Genomic DNA, 11,203 nt, shown 5'->3' with positions numbered 1-11,203 from the left:
ATGATAAATAAATTCCTGGGTCTGAATCCAGCGAGCTATACCAGCACTAAGAACAACTGAAAAAATGAAGCAGGTGTTCATCAAGTGATTCCCCCCACCCGCTTACTTTCAATAGTGACCATGACACTTTGAGTAGTATACCACCAAGGGCTCAACCCCTAATGACATTTTACAAGTTTAAAAGTAAATAATGTCTTTAGAATGGTTCATAAAATAGCACAGGAGTGGATATTTATTTATTTATTTATTTAAAATATGTATATACCGCCCAAAACTTGCGTCTCTGTGCGGTTTACAATTAAAATCATGTAAAACATTAAATCAACTAACAATTAAAATCATTTAAAATATTAAAAACATTTAAATCCCAATATTAAGAATATTAAAACTACTACTACTACTACTACTACTACTACCACTACTACTGATATTTATATACTGCTATTCAATCAAAGTTCTCCAAGCGGTTTACATAGAAAAAACAAATAAAACTATAAATCTAATTAAAAACCTGGGTGAATAAATGTGTCTCCAGTGCCTTTTTAAAAGTTGTCAGAGATGGGGAGGCTCTTATTTCAACAGGAAGCGTGTTCCAAAGTCCAGGGGCAGCAAAGGAGAAGGCCCATTCCCTAGTAGCCGCCAGACGAGTTAGTGGCAACCACAGATGAACCTTTCCAGATGATCTTAACAGGCAGTGGAGAAGAGGACATTCTCTTAAGTACCCAGGACCTAAACTGTTTAGGGCTAATAACCAGCACCTTGTATTTTGCCCAGAAACGTATCAGCAGCCAGTGTAGTTCTTTCAACACACAGGAGTAATATGGATTGGGAGTTGTTCTATTTGTCACCAATGATATCACAGCTACAATCCAATAGATGTATGTGGATCTCAAGTAAGGAACAGCTTATATTCTGTATCACACAACATGATGTTGCCTCTGTGGCCAAAGGTGCTTCGATCAGCTTTAAACCTGTGGATGTTTAAGTCATGAATATCATAGCACTGTAAGCTTAGGGATGTTTGCTCTATTTTGAACTAGGCCACATTCCCTCATGCAGCACATTGTTCTGGAAAAGAGCAATATGTTTCTATTGGGCAAGTTAAATCATCTTACCTGGAAGATGATGCCACTTAGAATAGTCAGAGAGAGACCTGTCCCCTCTTTGACTTTGTGGATTTCTCATAGTTAGGCAGAAAAGAGGCAACTTCCATGTTTGAATATCTATTTCCCTCTATCTCCTCTACAGGTGTTAAATAATTAGAGCTGGCTGAATTATTCACTGCAAATAATATTCATTGTGAATATAGCCTTTCCCCCTTTTTTTGCTCACAAATAATTAATGAAGCAATCCTGATTCTTGCAAATGTGTTTATTCTCATAAACATTCATCAAAGACTTTGGACGAAAAAATTTTAGTCTTGGGAAGTGCTACAAATTCCATGCTTCAGGTAATCCAACTTGTGTTTGGCCCCCAAGCTAATGGATATTCCAACTTCCTGTCCTGTTGAGATGACTTGCATAAAAGAAGGGGGAAAGATGCAGCAAATTAGCATATTTTGGCACTTCAAGAGATGAGCTCTCTAGCAGCACTTGTAGATAGAACTAGCAATGCAGCACATGTTCACACAGTTTCTTCCTCCCATCCTACCAAATAATGATTGGGGGGCAGAGCAGAACATCTAAACTGATGCTCATCTCATGATGTATTTAAATAGCACAAAGAGGGACAATTCAGATGTTTCTCCCACATGATTTTGAATCAGTTGACAGGATGGCATGTCAGTGATGGGACATGTGTGCACATGACTGGGCTGGCAGTTGAGCAGTATCATCTAGATAGCTCACAGTTGTGCATTTTTGGCCATTTTCTGGTCACACAGGTTGGACATAGATGTAATGCTATGGGCCTTCCACCAAGGATACTGTCAAATTCTCCCTTTTCAGTCAGAGTTACCTCAACACACAGAGAGAGCATATCAATTTATTAAATAACTTGTGAGGTGTTTTTTAAACTAATTTTAGAAGGGCAACTGTGCTTTAAGTGCTGCTGCCAGCACCCACAGAGGTCAGCATTTACAAAAAGACACACACCACTGCAGCTGCTACCAAAAGTGAAAAGCTACCCCCATTCTAAAATGTTTGGTCAAATTCCATCCCCACACCTCCAAAGTAAATTTGCTGAAATCAGAGAGAGAAAGAGAAAGAGAAAGAGAAAGAGAGAGAGAGAGAGAGAGCGCTACAGAGAGACCAAGGAATGGTGTGGGGGCTCTTGCTGTTTAGGGATGGTGATGGTCATGACATTCATTTTATGGATTCAAACACACAAGACAGCAGCTGCTAAGCAGTCATTCTTGGGGGAAAGTATGAAGTAATTGGCCAAAAAGTTTATGTTACTTGTTCATTAAGGAAGGTGATCTTTCAGACATTATACAATGCAGAAAAGGTCAGCAAAGGTTTGGTTTGAGATGTGTAGTAATATTTATTATTTATTTTTATTTATTTAACGTCTCTGGGTGGCTTACAACAAAAACAGAGAAAACATTCGTTAAAACAGATAAATGACAACAAAGAAATTAAAACATTGGTTAAAATAAATGACAGCAAAAAGTTAAAACATTATAACAACTTAAACCCTTAAAACATTTTTTTAAATGTTAAAACTATTAAAATGGTATTTAATTAAAAGTTTGGGTGAACAAATGTGTCTTTGAATATTTTTTTTAAAATTGTCAGAGATGGGGAGCCTCTTATTTCAGCAGAGAGCACATTCCAAAGGATTGGGGCAACAACTGAGAAGGCCCGTCCCTGAGTAGCCACCAGACGAGCCGGTGGCAGCTGCAGACGGACCTCTCCTGATGATCTCAATAGGCAGTGGGGTTCATGATGAAGAAGATGTTCTCTTAAATACCCAGGGCTCAAGCCATCAAGGGCATTATAACTTATAACCAGTACCTTGCATTTTGCTCGGAAACTTATCGGCAGCCAATGTAGCTCTTTCAATTCAGGAGTAATATGGTCTCTCCAAGATGACCTGGAGATCAACCTGGCTGCCATATTCTGAACCAGCTGTAGTTTCCAGACTACATACAAAGCCAGCCCCACATAGAGCACATTACAGTAATCCTGTCTGGAGGTTACCAGCATATGCACCACTGTCCTGAGGTCAATTATCTCAAGAAACGGATGCAGCTGGCATATCAGCCGAAGCTGATAAAAGGCACCTCTGGCCACTACCTCAATTGGGGACACCAGGGAGAAAGATTACAGTAATGTTGAATCAAGTGGAACACTTGAAAGAAATACTAATAAAAATAGTTTGTTAATGTGTAAGGCTATGAAGGAAAGAGTTGGGGTGAGTATGAGTAACAGAAAACAACAGGTTTTAAAAAACAAAGGAGAAGGTTTGTTTGATAATGTTGAAATGAGAGGAGGGACAGCAGAATTACAGGCAAATAAAGAACCAATTGAAACTGCCACAGTAGCAAAGGACTAAGAACAATATATGACAGTATCCCATGGCTGAATTTCTAAATACAGGCTAGGTATACAAGGACTATCAAACTATACAAAATGTGAATGATGAGAGGAGAAATACCAGAAATGTTTTCAACAGAAGATGAAAAGATTACAGAAAGTTGGAAACATACAGCAGCAATCTCTATATGAAGTTAGTTATGACTAAGTCTCACTGAAATTAATAAAACAAGTTATTCATGACTAACTTGTCCCATTGATTTCAATGGTGCTTGGTCATGACTAAGTAGTCTGGATGCTGCTCATTCTTTAGAGAAGTTATGTTGAGAAAAAAGAGCCTTCATGTTATGTAATGGAATTAACAGTATTCTTAGGTCAGAATTTGACCAGAATATAAAGGAATTAAAAAGCAGTAAGTAAGCAGGAACAGATAGCATTCCAGCTCAACTTTTGAAACTAGCAGGAGATGACTTCAAAACACATCTATTTAAACAAATCAAAGAAATGTATGAGAGTGGTAATATAGCTCTTGATTTTAGACAGTATGCAATACTATGCCCAAAAAGGCAAATACAGAAAAATGTGATCAGCACAGAAGTATAAGCTTATTAAGCTACACTTTAAAACAAAGCTAATTCAAAGAATGATTGGAATGAGATTAAATGAGCAATTAAGTAAGGATCAATTTGGTTTTAGGAAACAAAAAAGAACAAGGGAAGCTATCCTTGCAATAGGAATATTGATAGAGGGAGTAGAAATAGGAAAGGACACTTATCTAGCATTTATTGACCTAGAAAAGGCCTTCGACAACCTTGACTGGAATAAAATGTTTACCATCTTGCAAAGACCAGGAAAAGATTGTGAGGGCAGAAGAATAACGTAATTTATATAAAGACTAGGAAACTGTGATTAGAATAAATGATATTGAACCAAGAAGCATAGTTAGTAAAGAGTCCAGTGAGGGTATTCACTGTTCCCTGTATTGTTTTTAACATCCTTATAAACAACACAATCAATAAAATAAAACATGCATTTGACTTGAGGATTAAAGTAATGGGAATAAATAAACTGGCTATGCTTTGCTGATGATAATGTGGTGTTGCCAGATACGAAAGTTGCAGAACATATAAAATATGACAGACATTTCAGAACTACAGCCCCAAACAAGAAACAATGAAAGTTAATAGTCAGAAGTACGTACAGCCATGTAAATGCTTCTCCCTCCTAAGCTGTCCTCATTAACATTATGCATTGACAATAACAAGTGGTGGACCTGTTAGGATGATCACCTAAGAAGGCTGTAAAATCCAGCAGGATTTCAAAAAGTCTTGGAGGGTTTTAGTGTTGGTTCTGCCAGTGATTCTGTTGATGCCCTGGTGGGTACCTGGAATAGGGAGCTCACCAGGGCAGTAGACATAATCGCTCCTAAGCATCCCCTCTGTACTGCTACACAGATGACCCCATGATATACAGAAGAGTTACTGGGGCTGAAGCAGCATAGTAGGTGGACACAAGTGGTGTGTGAAGTGAAAGTGAAGTGAAAAGTGAAGAATGCATGTGGAGGAGAACTCTGCTCGAATTTGACAAGATACAGCATAGAGCCCATTTGAAGGCCTATGTGATGGCAGTGCATGCAGCAAAGAAGCAATTCTAGTCTGTGTGCATTGAAGCCGCAGGTTCATGTTCAGCAGAGTTATCCTGGGTTGTGAGGAATCATGCTTCTTCTGTTTTAAATTCATGTTCCTTCTGTTTTAAATCTGCCCCCGGTGACTATATTCTGCTGTAACAGTTTTAATCAGTTCTTTGCAGATAAAATCTCTTGTATCTGGCCCAACCTGGACGCCACTATTTCTGCAGTGTATTAAGGGGGTGTCCAGCAATCCCTCTTGCAGTAGTAGATTGGATCCATTTCAATCTGAGGATCTGGACAAGCTGCTCGGGGAGGTACTGCCTACCACCTGTTCTATCTATCTATCTATCTATTACATTTTTATACCACCCAAAACATAAGTTCTCTGGGCAGTTTACAACAAAACAATAAAAACAACCAATAAAAAGATTAGCACATTTCAACAATTAAAATTTAAAATGTTAAAATTACACCAAACAAATGTTGGAAATGTGGACATTGTAAAGGAACTTTTTTTCATATGTGGTGGTCTTGTAGGAAGGCAAAGGCCTTTTGGGACATGATATATAATGAGTTAAAAAAACTTTTTTAAATGACATTTCCTAAGAGCCCAGAATCCTTCCTGTTGGGAATAACGCAAGGAGAGTTTTCCACAAGCAATTTAACATTCTTCATGTATGCAACCATGGCGTCCAGAATAGTATATGCACAGAAATGGAAGGACAATGAACTGCCCACAAAAGAAGATTGGCTGATTATAATTTTGGAATATGCGGAGATGGCAAAACTTACAGTACTGATAAGAGATCAAAATTTGGAAGGATTTAAAGAAGATTGGAAATCATTCTTACTGTACCTAAAGAACTATTTTCCTAATATTGATTTTTCAACAGGGTTTGAAATTTAGTAATATTAGCAGGTTGAGTAGACTAAACTCGAGTTTGGTAAGATATAGGTTATATGTTTTGAATTATTATAGCAAGGGTTAATTGTATAGTTAGTGATTCACGCAGATTGGTGAGCTGGAAGTCAATTTTTGTTTAATTGAATGTAATGAGATGTTTAAGATATTGTTAAAATCAATAAAAATTTAAGGTAGAAAAAAAGAAAAAAAATTATTAAAAACACAATTAAAACAATATCTAATTAAAAGCCTGGGAGAACAAATGCATCTTGACTGCCTTTTTAAAAGTTGTAAGAGATGGGGAGGCTCTTATTTCAGCAGGAAATGTGTTCCAAAGCCTTGGGACAGCAATGGAGAAGGCCCATTCCCAAGTAGCCACCAGACAAGCTGGTGGCAACTGCAGACAAACTTCTCCAGATGATCTCAATGGGTGGTGTGGTTCATAGCGAAGAAGACCTTTTCTTAAATGCCCAGGGCAAAGCTGTTTAGGGCTTTACAACCTGGTTGCTGCATTCTGGACTAACTGCAGGTTCTGGACTACGTACAAAGGCAGTCCCACATAGAGCGCATTGCAGTAGTCAAGTCTGGAGTGACCAGCAGAAGTAATACTGTTCTGATGTCATTTATCTCAAGAAACGGATGCAGCTGGCATATCAGCTGAAGCTGAAAAAAGGCACCTCTGACCACTGTCTCAACCTGGGACACCAGGGAGAGGTTTGCGTCCAGAAGCACCCACAGACTGCGTACCTGTTCCTTCTAGGGAAATGTGACCTCATCCAGAACTGGCAGATCAAAATCATCTCGCGAGTTCCGACCCCACACAATAAGTACCTCCGTCTTATCTGGATTCAGCCTCAGCCTGTTACCTCTTATCCAGCCCATCACTGCCTCCAGGTAGGCATTTAGGGGGGGTTATGCCTTCTCCTGATGATGCTGGCATGGAGAAAAAGATTTGGGTTTCATCAGCATACAGATAACACCCTGAACCAAATCTCCTGATTATCTCTCCCAGCGATTTCATGTAGATGTTAAACAACATTGGAGACAATATGGAGCCCTGAGGGACACCATATCAAATTCGGTTTTTGAAGAACAACAGTCCCCGAGGGACACCATCTGGAATCTCCTTGAGAGGTAAGAGTAGAATCACTGCAAAGCAGTGCCTCCCACCCCCCAAACCCCTCAGATGCTCCAGATGGATACTATGATTAATGGTATTGAAAGTGCCGAGACATCCAAATGGACCAACAGAGTCACACTTCCTCCATTCCCAATTGGAGATCATCCATCAGGCCGACCAAGGCAGTCTCCACCCCATAGCCCACCCGAAAGCCAGTCTGAAACAGGTCTAGATAATCAGTTTCCTCTAAGACTGCCTGGAACTGGGAGGCCACCACCCTCTCAATCACCTTGCCCAGCCACGGAAGGTTGGAGACAGGCCTATGGTTGGTCAACTCCAAGGCAGGCTTCTTCAGAAGTAGTCTAATAATTGCCTCCTAATGGCAAAGAGGCATCCTGCCCTCCCTCAGAGAAAAATTTATAATCTCTACTAGGCCTTCTGCAACAACCTCCCTACCAGATAGTATTAGCCACGTTGGGCAAGAGTCAAGAGAACAGGTGGTAGGCAGCATCACTCCAAACAGCTTGTCCACAGCCTCACGAGTCACAAACTGAAACTGATCCAGCCTAACCACATAAGAGGACACCTCCGATTCAGACACTGCAGTAATTGTGGGGTCTAAATCCAAGTCGGCCTGAATACGAGAGATTTTATCCACACAAAAATCATTAAACACGTCACAGCAGGTAATAGATGGTTCCAAATTCTGATTCGAGGGAGGAGCGGCACTCACTAGCCCTCTCACAGCCCTGAACAACTCCACTGGATGTGAACTTGCAGATGCAATACAGGCTGAAAAGAATCACTTCTTTGCCGACTGTCTTGCCAGAGCATAGATCTTCAAATGTGCTCTATGTTGTAGGGATGTGCATTTCGTTTCGGATACAAAATGTTTTGTGCACAAAACAGGCCATTTCAGCTGTTATGTAGCCAAAAGAAAACACCCAGTGCTCAAAACAGAAAATTTTGTAGCCAAAACAAAACGTCCCTGTTTCGGATACAAAATGTTTTGTTGTTTCGGCTGTTTTGGAACTCCATTTTGCAATCACAAAAAGTCTTTCTCCTTCAGTCTCCATTTTGAGTTTTGACATCTGCTTGAATTTCCAGCCCTTCCAGACTGCAGATTGGCCAGCAAAAGCATGGGCTGATCTGCTGGCAATTGCCTCCTTATTCCTTTTAAGGAAATTTAAGGGTAAATTTTACCCTCATTGGCTAGTGGGGCAGTGTGCATTTCATTGTTGTTGTTTCACACTGTTGTGTGTAGATCAATTGCATTTCGGGTGGTGGAGATGTGGATGTGCATGACCTTTGGAAATCTGCCTGATTTTTCCCAAAGCTCTGCTATTGTTGATGTGTGATATTGATGTTATTTGGGGTGGATTTGGGGCAGAAAGGGGGCTTTGGGGGCAGAAGAGTAGTTCAGGTGGTAGTGTCCCAAGGGGTGTCTGCCACAACCCAGATTCCAAAGGAATAGGGCAAAGGGCTGATTTCTTAGGAACTGTTGAAGTTTATGCTTCTTTAAGGTTACCCCCCCCCGGAATAATGGAGGTTTCAGCAGACCCATAACTCCACCTGGGGGGCACTGGGGTGGCTGGGAGCGAGTGGTGGTGTAGTGCACATAAGGTGCCAACCAGCCCCATGGGGTGCTGGGTTCTGTTGTTTCTGAGGTGTTCTGAGTGTAGATTCTTTGGTAGCATATGAGATTTTCAACGCCAAACCATGAATCCACTCTCGTATGCTACCAGAGAATCTGAATCTACACTCAAAACATCTCAGAAACAACAAAACCCAGTACCCCATGGATTAGCAACCCATGGGAGTGGTTGGCACCCTATGTGCTCTACACCACCACTTGCTCTGGGCCACCCTAGTGCCCCCCAAGTGCAGTTATGAGGCAGGAATTATGGAGGTCCATCATTCCCTATGGGGAAGAACTTTACAGACACGCAAACTCCATTACATCTTTAAAAATCAGCCCTCTGCCCAGTTCCTTTGAAATTATTCTGGCAGCTTCCTTGCTCCCACTGAGCACTACCACCCACCCTACTCTGCTCTGTGCCACCCCTTTCCCCCCAACATGAAGCTATACTTTTTCTGAAACCTCGATTCTTCCCTATGGGAAAAATCCTATACTTCAAAAATTCACCAAAAATCAGCCCTTTGCCCAATTCCTCTGAAATTTGGGTGGTAGTTTCCACCCAATGGGCACTACCACCCCCACCCACTAGTTTTTCCCCAGGGCCATTTTTTAAAATCCAAAACATTTCAGATTCGTATTTTGCAATTTTGAACAAAGAACAAAATTGGGGTGTTTCGGATTGGCTGATTTTGAACAAAGAACAAAATGGGGGTGTTTCGGATTCGGGCCAAAAACATAACGGGGGGGGGGGAAGCACAACCCTACTATGCTGTAATCTGTCAGATTCGAGTCGAGTCTTCCTCCACTTGGGCTCCAGTTGTCTACCTCACTGCTTCAGCCCCCATAGTTCTTCTGTATACCAAGAGGCCAATTTTGAAGCGGGCCAGAGAGGATCCTTGCCCAACTTGGCTGCTTTCATCTTGTAGGGAAATTGTTAGAGGCAGCCTAATTGACATCATAAATGCATCGCTGAGGGAGGGCAGAATGCCCCCTTGTTGAACGAAGTGGTAGTTAGACCACTTCTTAAGAAGCCTACCTTGGATCCTTAGGTAATGGCCAGTCTCCAATCTCCTTGGATCCTTAGGTAATGGTAGAAGCCTACCTTGGATCCTTAGGTAATGGCCAGTCTCCAATCTCCCATGGATGGGCAAGCTTAAGTGGTGGCTAATCAGCTCCAAGTGATTTAGGAGGAAACGGATTATCTAGACCCATTTCAAACATACTTTAGAGCTGGCTATGGGGTTGCGACAGCCTGGTCAGGCTGATGGATGACGTCTAATGGGGAATCAACTTTGTTGGTTCTTCTGGATCTCTCAGGGGCTTTTGATACTATCAACCATGGTGATAGGAGGCACTGCTTGGCAGTGGTTCCACTCTATCTCTCAGATAGATAGATAGATAGATAGATAGATAGATAGATAGATAGATAGATAGATAGACAGACAGACAGACAGACAGACAGACACAGGCAGTAATGGGCTGGATGAAAGATCCAAATTGAAGCTGAATTCAAACAAGATGGAGGTGCTTATTCTGGGGATCAGAATTTGAGGGATGGGATAGATCTTCCTATTCTGTATGGGGTTACACTCCCCCAGAAGGAGCTGGTACACAGTTTGAGGGTGCTCTTAGATCCAGGCCTCACCCTAGTATCTCAGGTGGAGGCTATGGAAAGGAGCGCCTTTTATCAGCTTTGGCTGATTTAACAGCTGTGTCCATTCCTTGAAGAGTATGATCTCAAAAGCGTGGTGTATCCACTGGTAACTTACAGGCTTTATTGCAATGCGCTCTGTGTGGGGCTGCCTTTGTACATAATTTAGAAACTTCAGTTACTTTTAAATGTGACAGCCAGGCTGGTAACCCAAATTATGCCTGTACTTAGTTGCACTGGCTGCTGATATGTTTCCAGGCAAAATATAAAATGTTGGTTATTTACCTTTAAGGCCCTGAATGGCTTAGGTCTGGACTACCTTAGTGAACACCTTCTTCTGTATGATCCCCACTGCATGTTGAGGTCATCTGGAGAGGTCCATCTCCAGCTGCTACCAGTGCTTTCTCTGTAGCTGCTCTTGGGTTGTGGAATGCACTCCACACAGGAAGTCATGACTTAAGAACATTACTTCCAGGGCCTGACCTTCTAGGGTTTTAAAAATTGTTTTAATTGTTTTAACTGTTTTAAACTGTGTTTGAATTGCTTAGTTTTTATATGGTTTTAAATTTGATTTTTGAATTATTATATTTTGTTTTGGTTTTATAAACCTCCCAGAGCTGTTGGATGGGGTGGTATAGAAATGTAACAATACTAAATAAATATATAACTATCACGATCTATCCTGTTGAACAGGCTCAAAGCTTTCATTTTACCTTTGGCTCCTCCTGCTACTTCATTAGCTATATCCAGTAGCCCTCTTCAGGTGTATAAAGAAAAGAAAAA

The sequence above is a fragment of the Hemicordylus capensis genome, chromosome 3, assembly GCF_027244095.1.
Source record: "Hemicordylus capensis ecotype Gifberg chromosome 3, rHemCap1.1.pri, whole genome shotgun sequence".
NCBI lineage: Eukaryota > Metazoa > Chordata > Lepidosauria > Squamata > Cordylidae > Hemicordylus > Hemicordylus capensis.
Note: the sequence above shows the minus strand (reverse complement) of the source record.